The following is a 24,655-nucleotide window of genomic DNA, read 5'->3' on the forward strand; positions in this document are numbered from 1 at the left end:
AGGGCAAGGCAGTGATAGCCACGTCAGAGGATCCATGTCCACGTCGGGGGACGTCGTGCCGTGGGTTGGAGCGGCGTCGTGGGAATCGCGTGTGGGTGTGGCAGTGGTAGAAACAAGAAACGTGATGGTCGCCGTGGTTCAACTTCCATGGACAAGCTGTCATGTCTGCTGACACATGTATATCAAAACTAGAGTGTTTATATTTCAAGCACGTGAACAAGTATTATTCTACTACTTTGGATCCATTGCAACGCACGGGCCAGCACATTGGTAGTAGTAGTGTCCATCTCTATCTCTAGAGGCCTTCCCTCATTCATCCTTTTCTCTCACAAGATAAACTACTAATACAAATGCATCTTGATGTTCCATGGAACACACGAGGATGTTTCCTTGGGGGTCTCTCCAGCGCGGCGTGGCCGTAGTTCCAAGTTGACGCCTCTTGAGATGCCGACGTTGAGGGGCACTCGGATTTCCTCCGATGAGCAGGTAAGATGAGTTTGATCACGTAGTAAATGCATTCTAAAGACTACTTCCGTGTCCATTTCCTAATTCTCCCCCTGCCCACTGTTTCACAGGTTAGGCTCGTTGCGAGTGGAGATTGGCTTGCATATGTACGGGAGGGTACCAACATCAATTTCCACAACATTTACAATGGTGACACCGTTCCCGTAGAACCTTTGTCCAACATTGGGATCATCCATGCAACAGGCCACCGCATGAATTGGTACGATGCAACCACGGTGAGATTGAATAAGATAGCACGAACCTTGCACATGGCGGTCAAAGGTGGACCATGCTGTCTGCGGCCGATTTGTGCCGTACGAGTAGGAAGACACTATGCTTCTTTCTAACCGCATCTTCGCGGTGACAAACCAGGGGACTTATTTTGTATGGGACACATCCTACGATATACTCCCTCTCTCCCAGTTTATTTGTTTTGAATCTTTTCGTTTTATAAGTTTCAGATTCAAATTTAGAGCTCCCCATCACATGTTGAGATTACATTGTCCATTAAATCGTTGCGTGCATGTATAGTAAAGAAACAAATCTCGAGTTTGGCACGAGTTCGTGCTGTGGGAGCACCACAAGCCCTGGCACAGGAGTTACATTTCCCTCTCAGGGCTGTCGGGACTGAGCTTCAGCGCCTTACTACACCTACCTTTGAGTCAATAACATGTAGACCCGATAGGTGACTGGTCCACATGTAATGCTTCTGTAGGCAGAGGGGCAGTGGGGCCAAGAGGGGTGAGCCGCAGGTCGGGGGACGTGTGGTTTCATGGGTTCGAGCGGCGTCATGGGAATCGTGGGTGGCTGTGGTAGAAACTTGATGCTCGCCACATTTTAGGTGGCCCACATGTAGTGCACACAAAGGCAGAGGGGCAGTGCGGCCGAGAGGGGTGAGGGGCACGTCGGGGGGCGTGGTGCCGTGGGTTGGAGAGGCGTCGTGGGAATCGCGAGATGAAACATGATGGTCGCCGTAGTTGAACTTCCATGGACAAGCTGTCATGTCTACGGACACATGCACTGCATACCGATCACTGGAAGGAGTAGCAGAGAAAGCTATATATGCAGATAAATAGTTCCTTATAGTCAAGCGGACCCACGCTACTACTCTGTTCCAAAGATATGCACACAATCGAAATAGTCCATCTATATCAATATACACCGGGAGGGAATAATTTTTTTAACAAGAGAGGAAATAGTTCATCCATCCATAATGCCCTCCTGCTGGTGCAGCCTTTTCTTCTTCTTCTTCTTCTTCTTCTTCTTCTTCTTCTTCTTCTTCTCATTCTCTATGGGAGACGGCTTCACAACAAGCTCTTTGGACCTTGCAACTATGTCGAAACTCACACGGGCATCGAGGGCAGCATATTTTATCCGCTCGTACGTCAAGGGATAATTCTCCCATCCAGACGACCTTAGTGCCACCGTCTCGTCACCCTTCTGAAGATTTGTACCGAGCACAAAATTTGCTACGTCAAATAGGGATGGTGCCTGTTTATCACAATCTTCTACAGGAATTTTGATTCTGGTTTGTACAGAAGTGATGCTTTTCAAATCAAGGTTGTACGGCTCCAGCTTCTGTTTGTCCCCTTCGATGGCTGCCCCACAGAAGTATACGTCCTCCCGAGACAAGAAATTGTGAAGCTCACCTGGTATGGAGGGCGAGTGTATGATGTGGTACACCAAAACATCATCTTCGAGGCACAACTGAAGGACGGCAGCGCGCTGGATCTTCCCAGGGGCACGCTCCGTGCACTCTGCGTCGAGACCGATGACCCTCGTCTCTACCTTTTCGAGGGAGTTGGATACATTGTTGATCCACTGCCGAACAACCCTTGGGTGGACGGTGACGGTTGCAACTATGCGCATCGAGCCTTCGACGAGGACATGTTGGACGCTAAAAACCTGCATCTCGATCTCTTTTGCCATTTGGAATCGCTGGAACGGAGGGCTATGGTTTGGAGAATTAGGATTAGATGGCTAGTCTAACTGAAGTAGTAGATGATTATTTAAAGAGGTTAAAACAATGTGAACGCAGTGGGGTTTGGATGCAAATGAAGACAAAGGGGAGGTGAAGAAGCCGAGGAGAATCGGTTCCCGATGGAGAAGTAAATGGGAGAAGTGGCGTGCAGGCAGTTGATTAGACGGCTAGGTAGACTAAACGAAAAGGCTATGCTGGTAGACTCATGAGTCGTACCTATTCATGTACGTGCCCATTGTCGGAGTAAATGGCTACGGGTAGCCTAACCGACTCCCCCTGGCTCTTCAAAAAAATTACCAGGCCATTCAAGCCTTCAAGCATGCAAAGCATAGGGCCGCCTTCCTCCGGCCGATGGCCGACTCCCAGAAGGCGACCCAGCCTCAGAAACCTCCTCCAAGAAAGATATGAGATAGCCGACTCCTGGAAGCCGGCCCAAAGAGGACCGACTCCCAGGAGCCGGCCACGAAGAAAGCCGGCTCCTAGAAGCCGGCCAAGACTGCACCAACCAAGACTGTACCCACATAGCGGCGATAGGGTGGGGTGTGGCCGCAGTATAGCCCACTACCCCCGAATCCCCGAACAGGCATGGCCACAGGGCGCCGTACGGACAAGCCATCCCCCGTCCGGCGCGGCACTGTAGCCATGTTGGCCTCGATGTCACCCACGACAGGTGCCAGTACGGCCCGTGGGCGGCGGGCCCCTTTGCCAGAGAGACATCTGAAGGCGGCATGGCCTCCTCTAGTCGGCCAGGGATGTGGCCGGCTCCCAATAGCCGGCTACCTCCCTCCCTCGAAGCATGCGCCCCATTAAGGAGACAAGACGAGGTAAGGCTACAGTGAGAGCTCGCAAGGCGGTGACACTGTAGCCACGCTTACCTCGACAAAGCCCTCGTCATCAGAGGCGAGGCAATAGTAACCAGCCGCCGACAAAGCCCCCGAGCAGTGGGGCCGGCCTGCCGGCCAAGAGGCCGGCAGCCAGCGGGACCCACCAGTCGGCGGGCCCCAATGACCGGCGAAGAAGCCGGCGAGCATAGACACTGACGGCTGGGACCCGCGCCCAGCCGGATTACCATTGTACCCCTGGGGGTAGGCCTATATAAGCCCCCCGGGGCACCCATGCAAAGGGGATCTCGGAGAGTTTTAGACACCACATAGAGAGAAGAGGACAGCTAGCCTTGCCCTTCTTCTTCCTCCAGCAAAATAGCTCAAGGAGCCACTTGTAGCCACTTGTTTTGATCTAGTGATCATGCGGAGACCCCGTAGAGCAGGACTAGGGGTGTTATCTCCACGGAGAGCCCCGAACCTGGGTAAGATTCGCTGGCGTGCATGTCTTCGCCTTATCCCGTTTCCAGGCACCGGCGATGTTTTACTGGCTCCCACAATGATAAGCCACCCATTGGCATATGTCGCACCTACCACCCGACATTTGGCGCCCACCGTGGGGCCAGGTGCACCGTCGTCCGGAGACCAGTTCTGGACGGGAACCCTTTTTCTCCCCCGCGAGCGCAGCCAGCCTGCTACGCCCAACGGCGCTTGCCCGGACGCGCTGCAAGGCGTCGACGACGCTTGCGCGGCAAGCTGCCTCGCCGATCTTCTTGGCGAGGCTTGCATCTCTGACGAGCCCGCGTCCGACGCGGGCACGGACTACCCCGAGAGCCGCCTCATCAGCCTCCTCGACCAGCTTCACGTCTCCAGCGAGCTTGCTGTAGACTTGGAGTCGGTCGGCTCCACCGACCCGATGCTTGTCGACTCCGACACGGCATCGTTCGACGCCTACCCCTCCGACGTGGTAGTCTTCGACGACCCTCTCCCTTGAGCTGATAGTGGCAGCAGCGCTGTCACTGAGGTGCTGGTCATCAGCCACGTCTCCGACTCGGGCGAGAGCGCCCACGACGCCCTACAGGCGGCGATGCATGACTTGTCCATCCCCATCCCGGCCGATGCCGATGCTGAGACCCTTGAGGCACGTCGCCTCGCCCTCATCGCGGAGGGCTAGAAGATAGCCTCCATGAGACGCCTCACTGAGGCCCACCAGCACGAAGTCGACCGCGCCGCTTTTGGTACGCCGCCTCACAGCGGGCCGAGCCGAGTCGGCCTCGTCAAGAAGCGCGGCGCGGCCATCGCCAGCATGCTGGGGGCGGACCGCCCCGTTTACGCCACACCGCTCGAAAATCTGCGAGCTGCTCAGGCGGCAGCAGAAGAGCTGAATGAGCTGGGGGCTGATGAGCTCCCCTACATGACAAGGCGCATCCAGCAGCTGATCGATGCGGCCGCAGAACGGCATGAAGCCGGCGCCCGCGCTGAGAGTCCTCCCCCGCGCCGAGACCACGCCGCGACATCCCGGTCGCCGACTGCGAGCGGCGCTCCTGCAAGGAAGGACAAGGAGCCGGCTGCTAGCCGCAGCCGGACTCGAATCACCATCGAGCGCGACGCGGAAGGCCGCCCTCGAGCGGTGGAGCGCCAGGGAATTCCGCCTCCTCCCCCGCCTCGTGGAGAGAGATGTCCCACCCCGCCGCCTGTCACGCATCCGACTCTCGGTGGCCGACTAGGCCGCCGCGAGGGAGTCGGCGAGAACGACGCCCGCCACCGGATCGACCGCCTAGCTCGATCCCTGGCGCTAGAAGAAGAAGACGATGTCGGCCCGCCATGCTTTGGCCCCCGCATCCGCGACGAGCCCTTCCCCAAAGGGTTCTCGCTCCCCAGAGACACGCCCAAGTACAACGGCTCTGTGAAGCCGGAAGATTGGCTCATCGACTACTCTACCGCCGTCAGCATTGCGAACGGCAACAGGCGCGTAGCCGTGAAGTACGTCCCTCTCATGCTGCAAGGCACGGCACGCACCTGGCTCAACAGCCTCAAGCCCTACAGCGTCAACAGCTGGCTGGACTTCACGGAAGTCTTCGTCCGCAACTTCACCAGCACGTACAAGCGGCCTCCCAAGCCCCACCAGCTTTCCTTATGCGTCCAAGGGCCCAGCGAATTGACCCGCGACTACCTCACGCGGTGGGCCGAGCTCCGCAACTCCTGCGAGGGGGTGCACGAGGTGCAGGCCATCAAATACTTCACCGCCGGGTGCCGAGAGGGCATCCTCCTCAAGCACCGACTCCTCTGCGATGAGCCGGCTACCCTCGACGAACTGCTGGTCATTGCAGACAAGTACGCCACAGCCGACTCCTCGATGAAGACCGAGCTCCGAGTGGACGCCTCTGGGAAGGTGCTCGCTCTGGCTCCTAAGACGCCGGCTGGCGACTCCAATCGGCGCTCCTACCAGAACGACCACAAGCGCAAGGCCCCTATGCCGCCTTCCACCAGTCGGCAGGTGGCCACAGTCGAAGACGAGCAGCCCGAAGAGCGGCCCGCTCCCAAGAAGAAGGGCGGCAGGCGGGCTTGGTAGCCGGCCTTCTCCTACGAGCAGACTCTCGATGCCCCCTGCAAGTTCCACAGCGGCGCGAAGCCGTCCAACCACACGACCCGAAAGTGCCACTGGCTCACCCAGATCTCCAAGTGCGAGGGGCTGGTGCCGCCTCCGCCTCCCGGCCCGCCGCCTCCAGCCCCCCAGCAGCCGGCTGCCCGACCAGCAGTCAGAGCCATTCAAGATGAGTTCCCTGATGAGCACGCTGCCTATGTCGTCTTCACAAGCCAGGTTGAAGACAAGCGCAGCCGGCACCGACAGCACCAAGAGGTCAACACAGTCGCCTCCAGCAACCCCGAGTTCATGCATTGGTCCGAAAGGCCTATCAACTGGAGCCGGGCCGATCACCCAGAGGTGATGCCGTCCCCTGGCTCCTACGCATTAGTGTTGGATGTCACCCTCGCAACAGAGAGGCGGGCTGCCCAATTCTCCCGCGTTGTGATTGATGGCGGAAGCAGTATCAACATACTGTACCGCGACACCATGGAGAAGTTGAACCTCAAGGCGAAGCAGCTCATGCCATGTCGGACCGTTTTCCACGGCATCGTACCCGGCATGTCCTGTTCCCCGATCGGCAAGATCAAGATGGATGTTCTCTTCGGAGACAAGGATCACTTTCGCCGAGAAGCGATCTGGTTCGAGGTAGTGGATCTGGAAAGCCCTTACCACGCTTTGCTCGGCCGACCTGCTCTGGCCAAGTTCATGGCTATGCCCCACTACGCCTACTTGAAGATGAAGATGCCGAGCTCAAAGGGGATCATCACAGTGGCCGGCGACTACAAGAAGTCCATCGAGTGCGCTGCAGCCAGCAGCCGACTGGCCGAGTCCCTCGTAGTGGCAGAAGAGAAGAAGATGCTGGATCGAGTTGTGGCCATGGCCGGCAAGCAGCCGGCCTTGTCCCCCAACCCCAAGGAATATGATGCACAGGGCTCCTTCCAGCCGGCCAAGGAGATGAAGAAGATACCTCTGGACCCGGCGAACCCGGAGAGGTTTGCAGTCATTGGTGCAAACCTGGACAGTAAATAGGAAGGCGAGCTCGTCGACTTCCTCCGTGAGAATCAAGACATCTTTGCATGGTCCCCAAAGGACATGCCGGGTGTTCCGAAGGATTTCGCCGAGCACAAGTTACACGTCCGAGCGGATGCAAAGCCGATCAAGCAGCCCCTCCGCAGACTATCATAATAGAAGAGAAGAATCGTAGGAGAAGAGATAGCCCGGCTCCTTGCCGCCGGCTTTATTATGGAAGTGTTTTTCCCAGAGTGGCTTGCCAACCCAGTCTTGGTGTTGAAGAAAAATAACAAATGGCGTATGTGTATAGACTACACTAGCCTCAACAAGGCCTGCCCCAAAGATCCGTTTGCTCTGCCACGGATTGATCAAGTAATAGACTCCACAGCCGGATGCGAGCTGTTGAGTTTCTTGGATGCCTACTCAGGATATCATCAGATTAAGTTGGACCCAGCAGACCGCCTGAAGACCGCCTTCATCACACCATTCGGAGCTTTCTGTTACCTGACTATGACATTTGGCTTGAGGAATGCCGGTGCCACTTTTCAGCGTTGCATGCAGAAATGCCTCCTCAAGCAACTCGGCAGAAATGCCCACGTCTACGTAGACGATATTGTGGTGAAGACAGAAAAGCGTGGCACCCTGCTGGAAGACCTCAAAGAAACATTTGCCAACTTGCGCCGATTCCAGATCAAGCTCAACCCCGAGAAATGCGTGTTCGGAGTACCAGCCGGCCAGCTTCTAGGCTTTCTGGTCTCCGAATGCGGCATTGAGTGCAACCCTGTGAAGATCAAGGCCATTGAGAGAATGGAGATTCCCACCAAGTTGCGAGACGTACAGAAATTCACCAGGTGCCTGGCCTCCCTAAACCGCTTTATCAGCCGGCTAGGAGAGAAGGCTCTCCCCCTGTACCGACTCATGAAGAAATCCACTCATTTCGAGTGGAATGACCAAGCAGACCAAGCCTTCCATGAGTTGAAGAAGATGCTGACCACTTCACCTGTCCTGGCGGCGCCGACTGAGAAGGAGCCCATGTTCCTCTACATTGCCGCAACTAGCCGAGTGGTCAGTACAGTCGTCGTGGTCCAGTGCCCAGAAGAAGGCTGAGCCCAGCTAGTCCAGAGGCCGGTATATTATCTAAGCGAAGTACTATCCAGCTCAAAGAAAAACTTCCCACACTACCAGAAGATGTGCTATGGAGTGTACTTCGCCGCCAAGAAGCTGAAGCCCTACTTTCAAGAGCATCCCATCACGGTCGTATGCACCGCGCCGCTTGCCGAGATCATAGGCAGCCGGGATGCATCCGGCCGGGTGGCTAAATGGGCCATTGCGCTAGCGCCTTACACAATCTTCTACCAGCCCCGCACCGCCATCAAGTCTCAAGCATTGGCCGACTTCCTCGTCGACTGGGCCGAGACCCAGTACCTACCGCCGGCTCCCGACTCTACTCATTGGCGGATGCACTTCGATGGGTCCAAGATGCGCACCGGCTTGGGAGCCGGCATCGTCCTCACCTCTCCCAAAGGCGACAGCTCAGATACACACTGCAAATCCACTTTGCCGCCTCCAACAACGTGGCCAAATACGAGGCGCTCATACACGGGCTCCGGCTAGCCAAAGAGCTCGGCATACGCCGGATCCTGTGTTATGGCGACTCAGACTTGGTGGTCCAGCAGTCATCTGGCGACTAGGACGCCAAGGATGCAAACATGGCGAGCTATTGATTCCTCGTCCAGCAGATCAGTGGGTACTTCGAAGGGTGCGAGTTCCTTCACGTGCCACGGGCCGACAACGACCAAGCAGATGCCCTGGCACGGATCGGCTCCACCCGACAGGCTATACCAACCGGTGTCTCTCTCCAGCGCCTCCTCAAACCATCTATCAAGCCGTCTCCAGAATCAGACTCTATCTTCGTACCACCTGCCCCCGATGCAGCCGGATCCGACTAGAGGAACCCAGCAGGCGGCTCGGGGACTTCGACAAGCGGCCCGGGGACTACCGTAGTCGCACCCGGCTCGGGGACTTCAGAACCCGGCCCGGGGACTGCAGCAGTCGGCCCGGGGATTGCAGTGACACAAGAAGTGGTGGCCGACTCAAACCCTCCACCGCCCAACCCACCCACCCGAGTCACAGTGGCCGTACTAACAGTAGAGGAAGTCATAGCTCCATCATGGGCCCAGCCCATCCTCAACTTCCTAGTCAACAGAGAGCTGCCGACTGATGAGATCTCGACAAGACTAGTGCAACGCCGAGCCGGAGCATATGCAATAATAAACAGAGAACTTGTCAAGCGCAGCGTCACTGGGGTCTTCCAGTGCTGCGTCGAGCCAGAAAGGGGTGTAGCAATCCTCAAGGATATCCACCAAGGCAAATGCGGCCACCACGCAGCATCAAGATCACTTGTGGCCAAAGCCTTCTGCCACGGTTTCTTCTGGCCGACTGCTTTGGAAGATTCCAAAGAGATAGTCAAATGCTGCAAAGGATGCCAAGTCTTCAGTTCCAAGCAACACCTGCCGGCTTCTGCACTCAAGACCATCCCCCTCACCTGGCCCTTTGCCGTCTGGGGGCTGGACATGGTGGGCCCATTCAAGACAGCCCACGATGGCTTAACACATCTGCTTGTCGCCGTGGACAAATTTACCAAGTGGATCGAAGCGAAGCCGATCAAGAAGTTGAATGGGCCGACTGCCGTGACATTTATTGCCGACATCACTACTCGGTATGGCGTGCCGCACAGCATCATCGCCGACAACGGCACAAACTTTGCCAAAGGAGCATTGGCACGTTTCTGCGCGACACAAGGCATCCGACTGGACTTAGCGTCTGTTGCCCACCCGCAGTCAAACGGCCAGGTCGAGCGAGCAAACGGCCTCATCCTCTCCGGCATCAAGCCCCGCCTGGTCGTACCATTGGAGCGCTTGGCCGGCTGCTGGCTCGACGAGCTGCCGGCTGTCCTCTGGAGTCTGCGTACTACCCCAAACAAGTCAACCGGCTTCACTCCGTTCTTCCTTGTATACGGTGCCGAGGCTGTCATCCCGACTGACATCGAGTTTGACTCGCCTCGGGTCACCATGTACACGGAGGCGGAGGCCAAGGAAGCGCGAGAAGACGGCGTCGACCTGCTGGAAGAAGGTCGGCTGTTAGCGCTCAGCCGGTCCGCCATCTACCAGTAGGGTTTGCGCCGTTACCACAACCGAAAGGTCAAGCCAAGATCCTTCCAAGAGGGCGACCTTGTGCATCGGCTGATCCAGCACAAGCTCTCGGCCCCTTGGGAAGGCCCTTTCATCGTCAGCAAGGCACTAGGCAACGACTCCTATTACCTGATCGACGCACAAAAACCAAGAGCATGCAAGAGGGATGATTCCGGCAAGGAGTCGGAGCGACCATGGAACACAAACCTCCTGAGAAGATTTTACAGTTGAAAGCAGTATGTACCATGCTACCGTTTTTATTAAATATGAGACAAACGGGCCCCCCGAGGAGCACTCGGGGACTGCCCTCCTTTATCTATGAATGACGAGTGTCATACTCATGAATGTATTATTACATTTGATTTTCTGTCTGGCACCGAGTTCGACTAGTCGGCCCGGGGACTGGCTGCCTTAAGTTATATTAAAATTTCTACCTGCAGTCAGACAAGTAGTGTGCCGGCACCCGAGCCCTCTCTTGTTGAAAGTCGCAGCTTGAAGAACCGACTGTCCGACTGGCAAGAGCCAAAGGCAGAAAGGATGCCCACACGAAAAACGACTCAGGACTAACGAACTTATATAACGCAAAGACGGCCTCCAACCACGCCTACCGGCTATCAAACCAGCCGGCTGGCCGGCCTCCCAGTCACTTCGCTATAATCCAACAAAGCTAGAGTACTTGCCCTCCCAACTGGCCAAGCACTTCTCCAGCCACAGATTGCAGAGCAGCTCTCCGGCTGGGAAGGCGGCAACCAAGGGAGGGTGGCAAAGGAAACATCCGAAGGATGAAAAGCAAAGAACAAGGGAAAGCCAAACGCATGCATAATTATATTTACACATAAGGCCCCCAACAGGCCGGCAGTCAATATAGTTCAAATACACCCCCAGTGGGTGGAATTGTGCAAACTTAACAAAATACTGTTCCAAGAATGGTGAAACAGGAGAGTAGAGGCAGCAGACTAGACTAAGGGCGCTGCAGGGGAGCCGGGCTGGTCGGTGGAGACGGCGCCGCCGGCTGGAGGAGTGGCCGGCTGGCGGGTCTCGGCTTGATCATCGCCGGCTGCAGGCGGTGCACCCGCGCGTGCCTTGTTGCTGGAGGCACGGTCAAGCTGAGGCTGACCGGCCGCTCCACCATCTGGTGCGGTGTCTTCACCCTCCTCCTCCTCCTCCTCCTCGCCCTCGTCGCTGGAGTCGATCTCCTCCGCCGAGTCCTCGCCGTCTGCCGGGTTCAGCCCGAACCACTCCTCCGGCTGGGCAACGCTGTTGTCGTCCACCTTAGGAGCGAAGGCGCTGGTGTCGGTGTAGTCGGCAATCGCCGACGCCCGCTGGATGATAGCCGGCCGCGCCGGCTCCAGCTCCGTGTCGGCCTCCTGCCGCCAGGTGGCCAGCTGGTCCAGACTCAGCTCGGGATACCAGGCCTTGGCAAACTCCAGCGCCTGCCTGGCGCCGGACCGAGCCGCAGAAGCCTTCCAGGCCTCGAAGCGGCCGACCGCCACCTCCAGCCAGTCGGCAGTCCGACTGGGAGTGCGGGGAATCACCTCACCAGGCCAGAGAGCGGCCAACACCTGCGCCCCAACACGCTGAAGCCGGCGGAGCATGCGATGAGCCGGCTGGAGGCGGGCGCCAAGAGCTGCTCCTCCAGCGACCGGCGAGCGTTCGGCGCAATCTCGGCGCCAGCCTGCCTTCGTGCCTCGCGGTGGGCCTCGACGACCTGGTTGGCGGCGGTAGAGTGGCCAGGGAAGTACTCTGCGCAAGAAAGAAAGAGAAAGAAGAGAAAAACACCAAGTCAGAAAATGAGCCAAACGGCAAGCGGCAAGTAAGGAAGAAGAAGAAGGCGGCCTACCGTCAACCAAGTCTTTGATCTGGCCATAGCCGTTGATCAGCGTCTGCTTCGCTTCGGCCCAGCTGGTCGCCTCTGTCTCATACTCGGCTTGGAGGGCGGCCTCGCTGTCCTGCACCGCCTTCAGGGCCACCTCGTGGCTCTTCTCCTGGTCGGCCAACCTCTTGGCCAGGCGGTCACGCTCCTGAACCAAGGCGTCAAACTCGGCCTCCTTGGCACGGAGGGCGGCCTGAGCCCCGCCCAGCTGCTCCCTCAGACTGGCGTTGGCCGCTGCAGGGATGGCAGAAAAGAAAGAAGCAATAAGGAAGAAGTCGTCAAGGAAGATCCGACCCGACTGCTCAGCAGTCGGCCCGAATCTCGGGGACTACACCCAGTGGGTGCGCTGACGCGCCCCCACGTGAGATAAAAGACGAAGCACTTACCCCGGCTCTCAGATAGGTCAGCATTCTTCTGGGTCAGCTCCCGAGCCTGGGAGTTGAAGGCAACCGCGCGGAGGTTGTGGTAGTCCTGCAAGACAGGCAGAGGAGCGAATGAGAACAAGATAGCAAAACAAAGCCCGCTAAGAAGTTCCAAGCCGCCTGCTCAGTAGCCGACTCGGAACTCGGGGACTACACCCAGTGGGTGCGCTGACGCGCCCCCACGGAAGAAACCAAGATCAAAAATAAAAATAAGAAGACTAACCCGAATGGCCGCCCGCGTCGCAAGGAACTCGTCATTGTATTTCCTCAGCGCCGCAGCCTGGGACTGAAGCCGGTTTCGGACGTCCTGCGCTGCCACGTTCACCACAGCCGTCCCTCCACCCGGCGTCCACCCCGAGCTGGCGCTGGCCGCCTCCATGTCCTGGGCTGACGAGCTGAAGCCCGGCCTTCTGCGGGTCCGATGCGGCCTTCCCCGTGCGCTGGCGCGATGGCGACTGGACCACCAAATCCGTCCTCGCGGCCGGCTCGCCCCCGGCCGATTGCGCAGGCGGCACGTTAGGCCGGCCGCCTTGGGTCGCCCCAGTCGGCGGGGCCGGTGCCGCCTCCCTCTCCGGGACGACGACATCGTCCTCCCTCTCCAATCCCGGCTGGTCGCCGCCGGCTTCCTCTGGTGGGGGCTCTGGGGCCTTAGGCGCCGCGACGCGCAGAGGGGTGACGAGCAAGGCCCCCTCCGCTGTTGCCGCAGCCGCAGCCACAGCTTGGGCCTTGGCCGCTGCGTCGGCGCGCGCCTTCGCCGCCTCCTCCTCCTGTGCCGCCTTGGCGGCAGCCGCCCTCAACTCCTCCGCCTCCCTCTCCTCCCGCGCCTCCCGCGCGTTTCGCTCCGTCGCCGCCTGAAGCTCGGCGCGGGGGGTCCACGCGGCGGGTGCTCCCCGATCCTCCCGGCGATCCAACGACGGAGGCGGCAGCAACCCGCTCAAGCGAAAGCGGAGCCCTGATTTTTTGAGAAAGGGCAAGGATTCAGAAATCATCAAGAAAAGAAGAAAGAATGTACAAAGGAATATACACTTACGCCGACACCATCTGCGGCTGCTTCACCACCTTGCGGAAGCGGGCCACCTTCGCGGCCGCCTCATCCCGCCTGGTCGCCGCCACCCCGCCCTTGGGCTTCTTCGGCCGGCTCCCGAACAAGCCCGACGCGGCACGGCGCTTCTGCCCGCCGCCCCGAGCAGGCGGCGCGGCGGTGGAACCCGCGCCGTGGACAGACGCCGGCTGGCGGCGCGGGACGATTTCCGCCTCATCGTCATCCGGCCAGTCGTCGAAACTGGCTCCAAGCCCGGACCTGCCAGCATCGCCGCCGGCTTCGCCGCCACCCGCCTCGGTGTTGTCATCCATGGCGGCCGCCCCCAAGTCGTGGTCCTCCAGGTCATGCTCCGCTCAGTCGGGGAGGAATCGGCGCTCCGCCTCCGACCCGGCTGCAGGTCGAAGGAGAGGGCTCTACCAAGGCGTGCCGACTAATCAGAGACGGCCGGAAGGAACTCGGCGACAAAACTAAGAAAAGAAAAGGAAAAAGAGAACATACCGTGGGCGGAGGATGTGCACGGGAATATGGCTCCTTGCCAAACCGCAACTCTGCGGAGAGCTTGCAGTTCGCAAGGTAATTCACCATATGGGCAACCTCGTCGTGCGGCATGTCCTTGGTGCACATCCGACTCGGATCGAGCTGGCCGCTCATCTGACAGATCAGATGAGGGCGGCTCTGAAGCAGAAGCACCCGGCACGCGACGAAGGCGGCCAGCAAGTCGGACCCAATCAGGCCCTCCGACTGGATCATCACCCGCAGTCGGGCGACGGCCGCGGCTCCAGCCGGCGTCAGCGTCGCGGCCCGATAGGACCAGTGGGGCCACCTCCCAGCCGGCGGGCCGGCTACGTAAGCCGGCAAGTTGACGTAGTCACCTTGTGGGGCGACGTTCTTCATGTAGAAATACGACTTCTGCCAGCGCTTCACCGACTGGATTAACGTGATGACGGGGAAGGGGTTGTTGGCCGCCGGCCTCCGCATCGCGATGAAGGCGCCGCTCTGGGCCGGCACGCCCTGCATGCGGGTGCCCAGCTTAGATTGGAAGAACTCCCCCCAGAGCTCGAGGGTGGGGAGAACGCCAAGGAAGCCTTCGCACATGGTGACGAAGGCGGACAGTAGCACCACTGTGTTTGGGGTGAGGTGGTGCGGCTGGAGTTGATAGAAGTCAAGGAAGGAGTGGAAGAAAGCGCTCGCCGGCAAGCCGATGCCGTGCAGGAAATGCGAGCGGAAGACTACCCGCTCACCTTCCTTCGGCTCCGGCGTGATCTCCCTCGCAGGCGCGAGACAGACCCGCACCTGGTCCGCGCCGGGCAACCGCCGCGTCTTGCGGAGGAACTCGATGTGGTCCATCTGGACATTGGAGCCGTCCCAGTCCCCGCCGTACTGCATGGTGGCGTGAGGCTGGCAAGAAAGAGTGCAGCAGTGGAGAAAGCACGGCCTCGTGGCGGCAGAGCTGCGGGGCGGAGTGAAGATTGGTGGGACGGCGCGGCGGCGAGTCGCTGCTGTGAGGGGAAGCAGGAGGAAGAAGATGGCGGAAAGAAGAGGAGCGTGCGAGCGTCATCCGCTTCCCCTCCCTCCCCTACTTATAGCCTCGTGCAGCGAAGCCGAGGAGGCGAGGCGTGGGGAGGAGCGTGGGATTAACTGCGCCCACTCCCCCACGTCCCGTGATTATTACGCCCTAACGGCGTGCGGAAACCGCCGCCAGAAGACGTGCGGACAGTTGTGGGCCGCAAAGAATCCGCGCCTGGGCCTAGGCGTAGGAGTGGCGGGCCCTCGGCCTGCGGCGACGTCTTGTCGCGCGCGTGGGTTGGCAGGCTCTTTTCAGCCAAGGAACGCCACGTGGTTCGCAGGCGGCGAGCGGCCGGCCCACAGCCCGGCACACGTGCCAACAAACTCCCGCCTTCCGACTTTAAAAATTTCGCCAAGACGGCGCGCCCAACCGAAGCCGGCTCCCAGCTACGGGCTCGTCAAGATAAGAAGCTGACCGAGCTTCTCGACCTCCTCTCAGCCTCGAAGCCCAACCAGCTTCGGGGACTATTGTCGGAGTAAATGGCCACGGGTAGCCTAACCGACTCCCCCTGGCTCTTCAGAAAAATTACCAGGCCATTCAAGCCTTCAAGCATGCAAAGCATAGGGCCGCCTTCCTCCGGCCGAGGGCCGACTCCCAGAAGGCGACCCAGCCTCAGAAACCTCCTCCAAGAAAGATACGAGATAGCCGACTCCTGGAAGCCGGCCCAAAGAGGACCGACTCCCAGGAGCCGGCCACGAAGAAAGCCGGCTCCCAAAAGCCGGCCAAGACGCGCCGTACGGGCCAGCCATCCCCCGTCCGGCGTGACACTGTAGCAATGTTGGCCTTGATGTCACCCACGACAGGTGCCAGTACAGCCCGTGGGTGGCGGGCCCCTTTGCCAGAGAGACATCTGAAGGCGGCATGGCCTCCTCTAGTCGGCCAGGGATGTGGCCGGCTCCCAATAGCCGGCTACCTCCCTCCCTCGAAGCATGCGCCCCTTTAAGGAGACAAGACGAGGTAAGGCTAAAGTGAGAGCTCGCAAGGCGGTGACATTGTAGCCACGCTTACCTCGACAAAGCCCTCGTCATCAGAGGTGAGGCAACAGTAACCAGCCGCCGACAAAGCCCCCGAGCAGTGGGGCCGGCCTGCCGGCCAAGAGGCCGGCAGTCGGCGGGCCCCAATGACCGGCGGAGAAGCCGGCGAGCATAGACACTGATGGCTGGGACCCGCGCCCAGCCGGATTACCATTGTACCCCTGGGGGGTAGGCCTATATAAGCCCCCCGGGGCACCCATGCAAAGGGGATCTCGGAGAGTTTTAGACACCACATAGAGAGAAGAGGAGAGCTAGCCTTGCCCTTCTTCTTCCTCCAGCAAAACAGCTCAAGGAGCCACTTGTAGCCACTTGTTTTGATTTAGTGATCATGCGGAGACCCCGCAGAGGAGGACTAGGGGTGTTATCTCCACGGAGAGCCCCGAACCTGGGTAAGATTCGCCGGCGTGCATGTCTTCGCCTTATCCCGTTTCCAGGCACCGGCGATGTTTTACTGGCTCCCACAATGATAAGCCACCCGTTGGCATATGTCGCACCTACCACCCGACACCCATCCTTCCTGATAGGTGGGACCTATGCAAACAGATAAAAAAATGTGTCGTAGTTTTTTTTTTGAGTGCGTGAGTGGGAGACACAACATTCTCTGGTTAAGGAATACTCCCTCCGTTTAGGTGAGTATAAGTCACCTTATGAAAATCAGGTTTTTCCAAAACCTTTAGGCATGGAGCATTAACTTCCTGCTCGATCCCCTCCCAGCCTCGTTAGCCAGCATTCTCTTCCTCTGCTGCCGCGTTCTACCTTTCCATTTTTCCTCTTCTCAAGTGTGGAACGATCTGCATGCCGTCCTTGATGCACCAGAACGACCACTGCATGCATCGCGGCAGGGCGTTGATTGGGCATGCACGAGAATTTGTTTCTGCTCGCAATATGGATGGTACCTGAATGATGAAGTGAACAGGCATGCTAGCACGGGAGACCTATTTCCGCTATACAATACTGGAGTACTCATGTTCCTACTAGTAGTAGTAGTAGTAGTACAACTGTGGCACACTTGATGATCGAAATATTATTCATCCGGTCCGCACAGTGAAGTGACAACACCCTGCGCCTGACACTAGTCCAGGCGGCGTGTTCGGGTTACCAAAATCAGCCTCACCTTGTGCACTGTGCAGTCTGTCACCGCCGCTGTACAGCACATTGGCGCCTCACCTCGTCTCCCTCTCCACTCCCATAGCACCACTCCATCTCCATCCCCTTCTCCGTCTCCATCTCACTGTGCCCCCGTGTATCGTGGCCTCACTCGCCTCCTCCAGTACCACTATTCCCTCGCTAGCCGCTTCAGCACCGACATCCTTCTCCCCCGTAAATCAAGCCCCCTTCCAAACTCCACCATGGCCGAACGCGAACCGCGCAGCATCCATATGAGCCACGATTGGAGAAATCTCCCCAGTGACATCCTCGACCTCTGTTGTTCGTGTATGGATATGTTGAGCACCCTGCGGCTGGCTGCATGCTCGAGGGACATGCACACGGCCATCGTCTAAGAGAGGCCTAAGCTTTTCAAGACACCCTGCTTGCTGCTATCTGGTCTTGCGAGATTGGCTCACCATGATACGGAGGCGTGCATGATGCCCCTCGACTTCAATCCGATCTCCATTAGCCGAAACTTCTTTGCAGGTATGTAGTGGGTCGCCGTACATCATTTCCCTCGACATCGATCCGATCACCATCGCCAGAAACTTCTTGGCAGGTATGTACTGGGTCGGCATGAACTCCCACTGGATGGCTGCCTTCAGAGAAGACGGTAAAAAGTTGGTGCTCGTGAACTTCCAGACGTCCCATGAGAATATCCTTCCTCCGTTGGATTATATAGAGTATTACCATCGCGGTCCAAGTCATCTAGATTACTACGTCAGTTGGACGGACCTTGTTTTGCAAAAGATTGTAATCTGCCAAGTGCCCACACGACATGCGAATTACGCAGACTTCAAGCTAATTGCCTTGTTCGACCGGGGACTCGCCTATCTTTACGCCGGTGCCTTCTTTAGCTAGAGACAACTCGGCTCGCAGTGGATCATCGTCAAAGCTGATACACACTTCTGTGATTCTATTGAACACAATGGCATCATCTACGCGATCGACAAAGCAGATGGCACCACGTATTGCTGGGACGGCGCATGTAAGTTGTTTCCATCTCATGTTAATGATGACGCCATGACACTATTTGAACTTTTTGTGATGATTGGCATATCCCTGTTTGAGCAGAATTTGAGTAGAACTATGGCAATGTATTAGAGACGCCGTAAATCAGCTATATTTGGAATGAGTTAATTCATGTGATTGTGACCATGTCATTACAGCCAATTTGTACCCTGAATAATCAAACGGTTAGGAATATATGGATATTACCCTTATTTTACAGTAATCTATATACTACTACTAAATATGAGTGTGTATCAATGGCCATGTTAGTTTCCTCATTTTCATGATGTAGAAACATGCACCACACTGTTGGTTTCATCTAACCATACATTAGGGAAGTAAATGTGCATATGGAGAACTATATTTGGAAGTAGTGAAATCCTGCAATGCTTACCATGTGTACATACCTATATTCGCCCTTCAGCAATCAATGGCTAGAATAATATCCTCACAAAAAAATTTCCCACAGAACACGAGTATATAACAATGCATGGTCTGTTAGTTACCTTGAAGAATTTGTTTGTGAGGACAGAACATGATTACTCCCTCCATTCCCAAATATTTGTCTTTCTAGAGATTTTAACAAGTGACTACATACGGAGCAAAATGAGTGAATCTACACTCTAAAATATGTCTACATACATCCGTATGTTGTGTCTATTTGAAATGCCTAGAAAGACAAATATTTGGGAACGGAGGGAGTACATAACATGCATGACATGGTAGTTTCCTGTGAAGAATCGATTGCGAGATAACATGAGTATAACCATGCATGGCACTTCTATATTTTCGAACCCAGTATACATTTCCCTGTATTTTCCTCCCAGTTCCAACAGGGACATATCAATGCTGTTTCTTGCATTATCGTACTCATACTCTGAACAATGCTGATCTTACATTAACAATGCATGTCCTTTTTGATATGATGCAGTGTCCCTACAGTTACTGCCCCTTGTAATCACACCACCTTTGCCAAAAACAGGGAAGCACAACTGGTTCCTCGCTCGATCAGACGACGGCAAAAGACTGATGATCATTTGGACAGATGAGCCGGAAAAGTTATATTGCAAAAACCCCACTGTATACAAGCACCGTGTAATACGTGAGTCTCCGGACAGTGGCTGTTACGTCTATGAGAAGGATACCAGCTTGTTGGGGCCTTTAGGATTTTTTAGTTGGAGGCGGGTAAACAGCCTTGGTTCACACTCTCTGTTTCTCGGACTCAGTTATCCGATTAACCAGGAGATCACCGTTGGCAAGGACCTTGATGGCAGAGAGGCTCTGTTTGCTATGGAAAACTGTGTCTACACGGCGAGCCCTAGGAGTTCGCGAGCAAACTCCCCTGATTGTCAACGATGCAGCCTGCAGCCAAAAGAAGGTGAGAATGACAAAGGCATCCGGATTAACTTTGATCCTTGGATGTCTCAATTACGACAGGCAGTGATGCGGTTCAAGCCTTCAGGTTGATAGGTAATTGGGATGTTGCATCGAAAGGGTGGAGTACTAGTGTCTCCGGATCACTGGTCGCTGAAGCGGGGCTGCAAATTATGATGGTGTTGGATCATCTCTTCGAATGACTTTGTTGTCTTTGCTGCTGGTTCTGGATGGGTAGTTCTTTCTTTTGTTATGCATATTCCTTGTCATTTGGTCATCCTCGTCTATGTCACTCTTACTATGTAATAGTTGCTTTTGTTTAGAATGTCATTCTCGTCTGGATCACGAGAGTCTGAGCGCTGCAGATGGGTGCGTTTTGGTGGTGTAGCAAGACTTCTTATGAACTATCATGTCTTGCTGTTTATGTCAGTAGTAGTCACTAGTCAGTGTTTGAATGTTGTATATATCGTTGTTTCGAACTGTTTATTGTCTCGAACTACTGGTGGGCTAAATGAGGGCATCACCATTCTCCAGTGTTCAGAGTATATCTCCTTTTTTCAAGTTATATAATTTGAGCTCAGTGTCTTTTCGATGATGTACACTTGTTTGGGCCAGTGAGGTGTCGTTGAATATGGGCCGAGTAGTAACGCAATGCCAAACAAGTCAATTATGACTCTCAGGCCGGGCTCTCAAAAGATCCTGAAAAAAAAGGCCGGGCTCTCCAAAAAACAAAGAATAAGGACTCTTAGGCCAACATGTGGGCGCCACTGGTGTTTTCGTGCGCTTGTGCGCCGAGAGCATATTGGCGCGTGCTCGAAATTCATGCTACCTTTTCATCCCCAGTCTCCCACCCCTCCCCCACCTCTGGAATCTCGATTCCTACTCGAGTTACCCCTAATCCCCCTCCTGTACTCCCTGTACTCAAGCGCACTATCATGTCGCCGGTCAACGCGGATCTCCGAGCCGGAGATCCTGAGGTCCGTCCTGCCTTCGGTCGCTGCGTGCTGTCGCTCAACAGTGGCATGGCGGCGCTTGACGACCAGTTTGCCGGCGAAGTGCTGATGGTAACCATCAACGGCGACCGGCCTCCCGTCTCGCCGGACGACCTTGTCAAAGCTCTTGGCATTGCGCACGGCATCCAAATAAGTGACTTGCTCGTCGAAGTCTGTCCGCCACCGGCTGATTACTTTGTCAGGTTCCGGACAACTTTCGACTGCAGTCGTGTGTTCGAATCTTCCCGGCGTTTGTTCTGCGATGGCGCGCTGGTGAGCTTTGATCGGTGGCACCCAGGATGGGGCTCCGTGCCCTCTGAGCTTGAGTTTTTAACAAATCTTACCTTCCACGGCATGCCTCGACGTGCTTGGAATAGCGAGTCCATGAACGAGCTTATCAATGACCTTGGAGGTGAGCTCGTAAGTATGTTTGTTCCTCCAGACAGGTGGCTTTGGCGGTTATGGCATGGATGAAGAAGCCGTCCACCATACCGAAGGTGATTGGTGTTGAGATACTGGTGCAGGAACTGGGGTTGTACTATTCATCACCACCAAGGCCGCCGTGGACCACGTTAGGGATGTACCTATATCGAGTGTTCGTGCATGTCGAAGAAGTGGTCAATCCATCAATCGAAGTCCTGCCGCCGCCGCTGGTGCCAGGGTCCGTAGACGACGTCCATTACAGGAGTCAACGTCAGACTTTCCCCGTGTTGCTCGGAACGATGGATGGCACAGGGCCTACTCCATCGCGCGGCGGAGGCCACTGCTTCTTTGGGAGAAGAGGCAGGGTTGGCTGCCTGGATGTGCTCTAATTTGAGGTAACAACTGAATCTTGTCAGATACTAGTTAAATCTGAGCTATGGGTGTGAAGCACTGATATGCCAGTACATTTGATTGTGACCTGCTCTAATTTTGTACCTGAAATTTTTTTAGAAAGGGATGTACGTCAACTTAATGTGCTAGCAGAACTTATTGTGTTGTCTGTCTGTTTTCTTTGCACAACATTCAAGATATTTCCCCGTCATTGATAAAGACGATGAACCGTCATGTACGACTTCGTTGGTTTCAACATAGCCCTTCCCGTAGCGATCCACTGCTTCCATCCTGATTGTGCCACCTGCGTGAAATTTTTGTATGCAAGTTCAGTGTGCTATGATGTTCTATATGATTGTGGCAACTATATAAGTTTTTACTGAGCATCAGCAATGCATATGGCTGAAAGATGTATTTACGAGCATCGGCCGATGGGTCTCTCTCTCTCTCTCACACACACACACACACACGCGCGCGCACACGCACAAGTGGGACCCGTTGAATTATTTATTTGCTCGTGACAGCTTTTAATTAGGTTCCACTGTAATCTAACTTTTCTTAAGTTATTAATTGAGCTCAGTGACTTCAAAAAGTTGTACAGAAGCCTTGTTTGGGCCTTTCCGGCGTCGCTGAATGTGGGCTGAGTAACCATGTTAGGTTGTACGATACTACACAGGCCTTTTTTTCAACATCAGCAATGCAACTGGGCCGACAGTTGTACACAATACCCCGGCCAACTTGTTATTCTCCGCCCCGCTGGGCTGCAAACTTTCCTAGGAGGTATGCATTAGGCTTAACAAGAAAATGGACTTTAAGAAATAATAAATGGGATGTAATTATAATAACTCGACAGTTACTATGCACCAAACACGTAATTAGTTTGAAAAATATATTATTTTTGGAATTTGAAAATATTAATTTCATTACTTGTTGCGCGCGCAATATTTTGTTGGATTTTAACGTAATACAACTTTATTTTGAAATTATATTTAACCCGACTAGAAATTTTGGATAAAAATATTTCGGATCCCATCAAAATGTGGGAATTTTTTTTTTGAATTCTGTTTTGAGCGGTTGTTTGAAATTATTAATCGTTGTCCTAGCTAGAAGTTGGGCTGTACTTTTAACAAACTGTAAATGGGCTGTAGTAAATTCCATTAGAATTAAAAAATGGGATGTACATTCTTACAAATTGCAAATGGGCTATATGTTCTCTGCCAAATCTGAGCTGTGGGCCTACTAAGTTGACGCGTACCAAGGGCTTTGTCAACTTAGTCAATATAAACGATTCTAGCTGCAGTGATCGTACAATGTCCATCCAATGCCCGTAGTGCTTCTTCAACCTCTGGTCTTCTTACTCCAGCCGCCCAAAGCAGCGCCGGTCGTGTCGCGTGCTCCTGCCTCCCGTGGCCAGCTGTGATGCCGCGGAGGCCTCACTGCCCCGTACTACTCCCACCGCTGGCCAGGCCATCCCTCTACTCACCCACACCCCCTGTTATTCTGTGGCGACGGCAGCCTCACACCGCAGCCGAACGAATGAACCCTCGTACTCCTCTCTGCGCGGGCTTCCACTGCTGTGTCTTCCCCGGCTCCGCGTCGTCCCCTTCCTAGGCCTCGTTGTCGTCCAGACCACCGCCCTGGTGCTCTCGGCGTGGCGTGGTCAACGTGGTCAATGACCAACTTCCATCGGAAGAGTACTGTACGTGGAGAGGCTGACAGCTGGGTCCAGGCGGCCGCAAGGAAGTGCCTCCTTATTACGCGCAAAATAATTATTCCTCCACTTGACAGCAGGGACCCACCAGACGGGCCACCTTATTTCTCAAAAAAAAACATTTCCCCCCTAACTGCTGGGACCCATCGGACTGGCCAGCGTATTTCGCGAAAAAAACGTTCCCCCCGCTGTCAGCTCGGACCCACTGGAAGTGCCTCCTTATTACGCACAAAAAATGAATACTCCCCCTGCTAGCTGGGACCCACCATGGTGGGAGGCTGACTTGTGGGCCTACTAAGTTGACTGGGACGGGGGCCTTTCTCAACTTTAGTCAATATGAACGATTCTAGCTCCAGTGACCGTACGATGTCCATCCAACGGCCATAGTGCTTTTTCAACCTCTGGTCTTCTTGCTCCAGCCGCCCAAAGCAGCGCCGGTCGTGCCGCATGCTCCCGCCTCCCGTGGCCGGTTGTGCTGCCGCGGAGGCCTCACCGCCCCTACTATTCCCACCGCTGGCCAGGCCCTGCGGCGACGGCAGCCTCACACCGCAGCCGAACCAGTGAACCCTCGTACTCCTCTCCGCGCGGGCTTCCACTGCCGCGTCTTCCCCGGCTCCCCGTCGTCCCCTTCCTAGGCCTCGCCGTCGTCCACCGCCCTGGTGCTCTCGGCGCGGCGTGGTCAACGTGGTCAAGGAACGACTTCCATCGGACGAGGACTGTACGTGGAGAGGCTGACAGCTGGGTCCACGACCGCAGCAAGGAAGTGCCTCCTTATTACGCGGAAAATAATGATTCCTCCACCTGACAGCTGGGACCCACCGGACGGGCCACTGTATTTCGTGAAAAAACATTTCCCCCTGACTGCTGGGACCCACCAGCTACATTTCGCACGCAAGGAAGTGCGTCCGGGCAAAAATAACGATTCGCCCCCCTGACTGCTGGGACCCACCATCTACATCTTCGCAGGCAAGGAAGTGCCTGACAGTCGGGACCCACCTGGTCGAAGCGTACGTAGCGTTGTCATTCTGGTCGCGAACGTGTACGTACATATATACTGGTGGATGTAGAGGCGCGCACGTGTCGTATTAGAGGCGCGTACGTGTCGTAGTAGAGGCGCGCACGTAGCATGTACACGTACGTACAGCGGCCAGGGTGCAAGAAAGAAAATACGACCACATATGTGTACATACGGGCGGGGTCTCGAACGCCTACTCGCGCATACGTACGGCCAGGGCTCGTGTACATGGCTGGGTCGGAACGGAGAAACAGCGTCGTCGTCGTGTTCATGGGAGGCAACGGAATGCGTCGTGTTCATGGGGAGGCAACGGAATGCGTCATGTTCATCGGGAGGGAACGGAACGCGTGGGAGCCAACCGGCTAGGTCGGAACGGAATGCGTGGTCGTGTTCATCGGGAGGGCTTGGACGGAACAGGCGATGGAAACGAGGCCTGGCATACCACACAACGGAGGAAACGGACCTCCTACGTTCGGAACGGGGTCCTGTTGATCGGGAGGGGTCTGGTGTACCGCAAAATGGAGGAAACGGACCTCCTACGGTCGAAACGGGGGTCC

Source organism: Triticum aestivum, chromosome 1D (assembly GCF_018294505.1).
Source record: "Triticum aestivum cultivar Chinese Spring chromosome 1D, IWGSC CS RefSeq v2.1, whole genome shotgun sequence".
Classification (NCBI taxonomy): Eukaryota; Viridiplantae; Streptophyta; class Magnoliopsida; order Poales; family Poaceae; genus Triticum; species Triticum aestivum.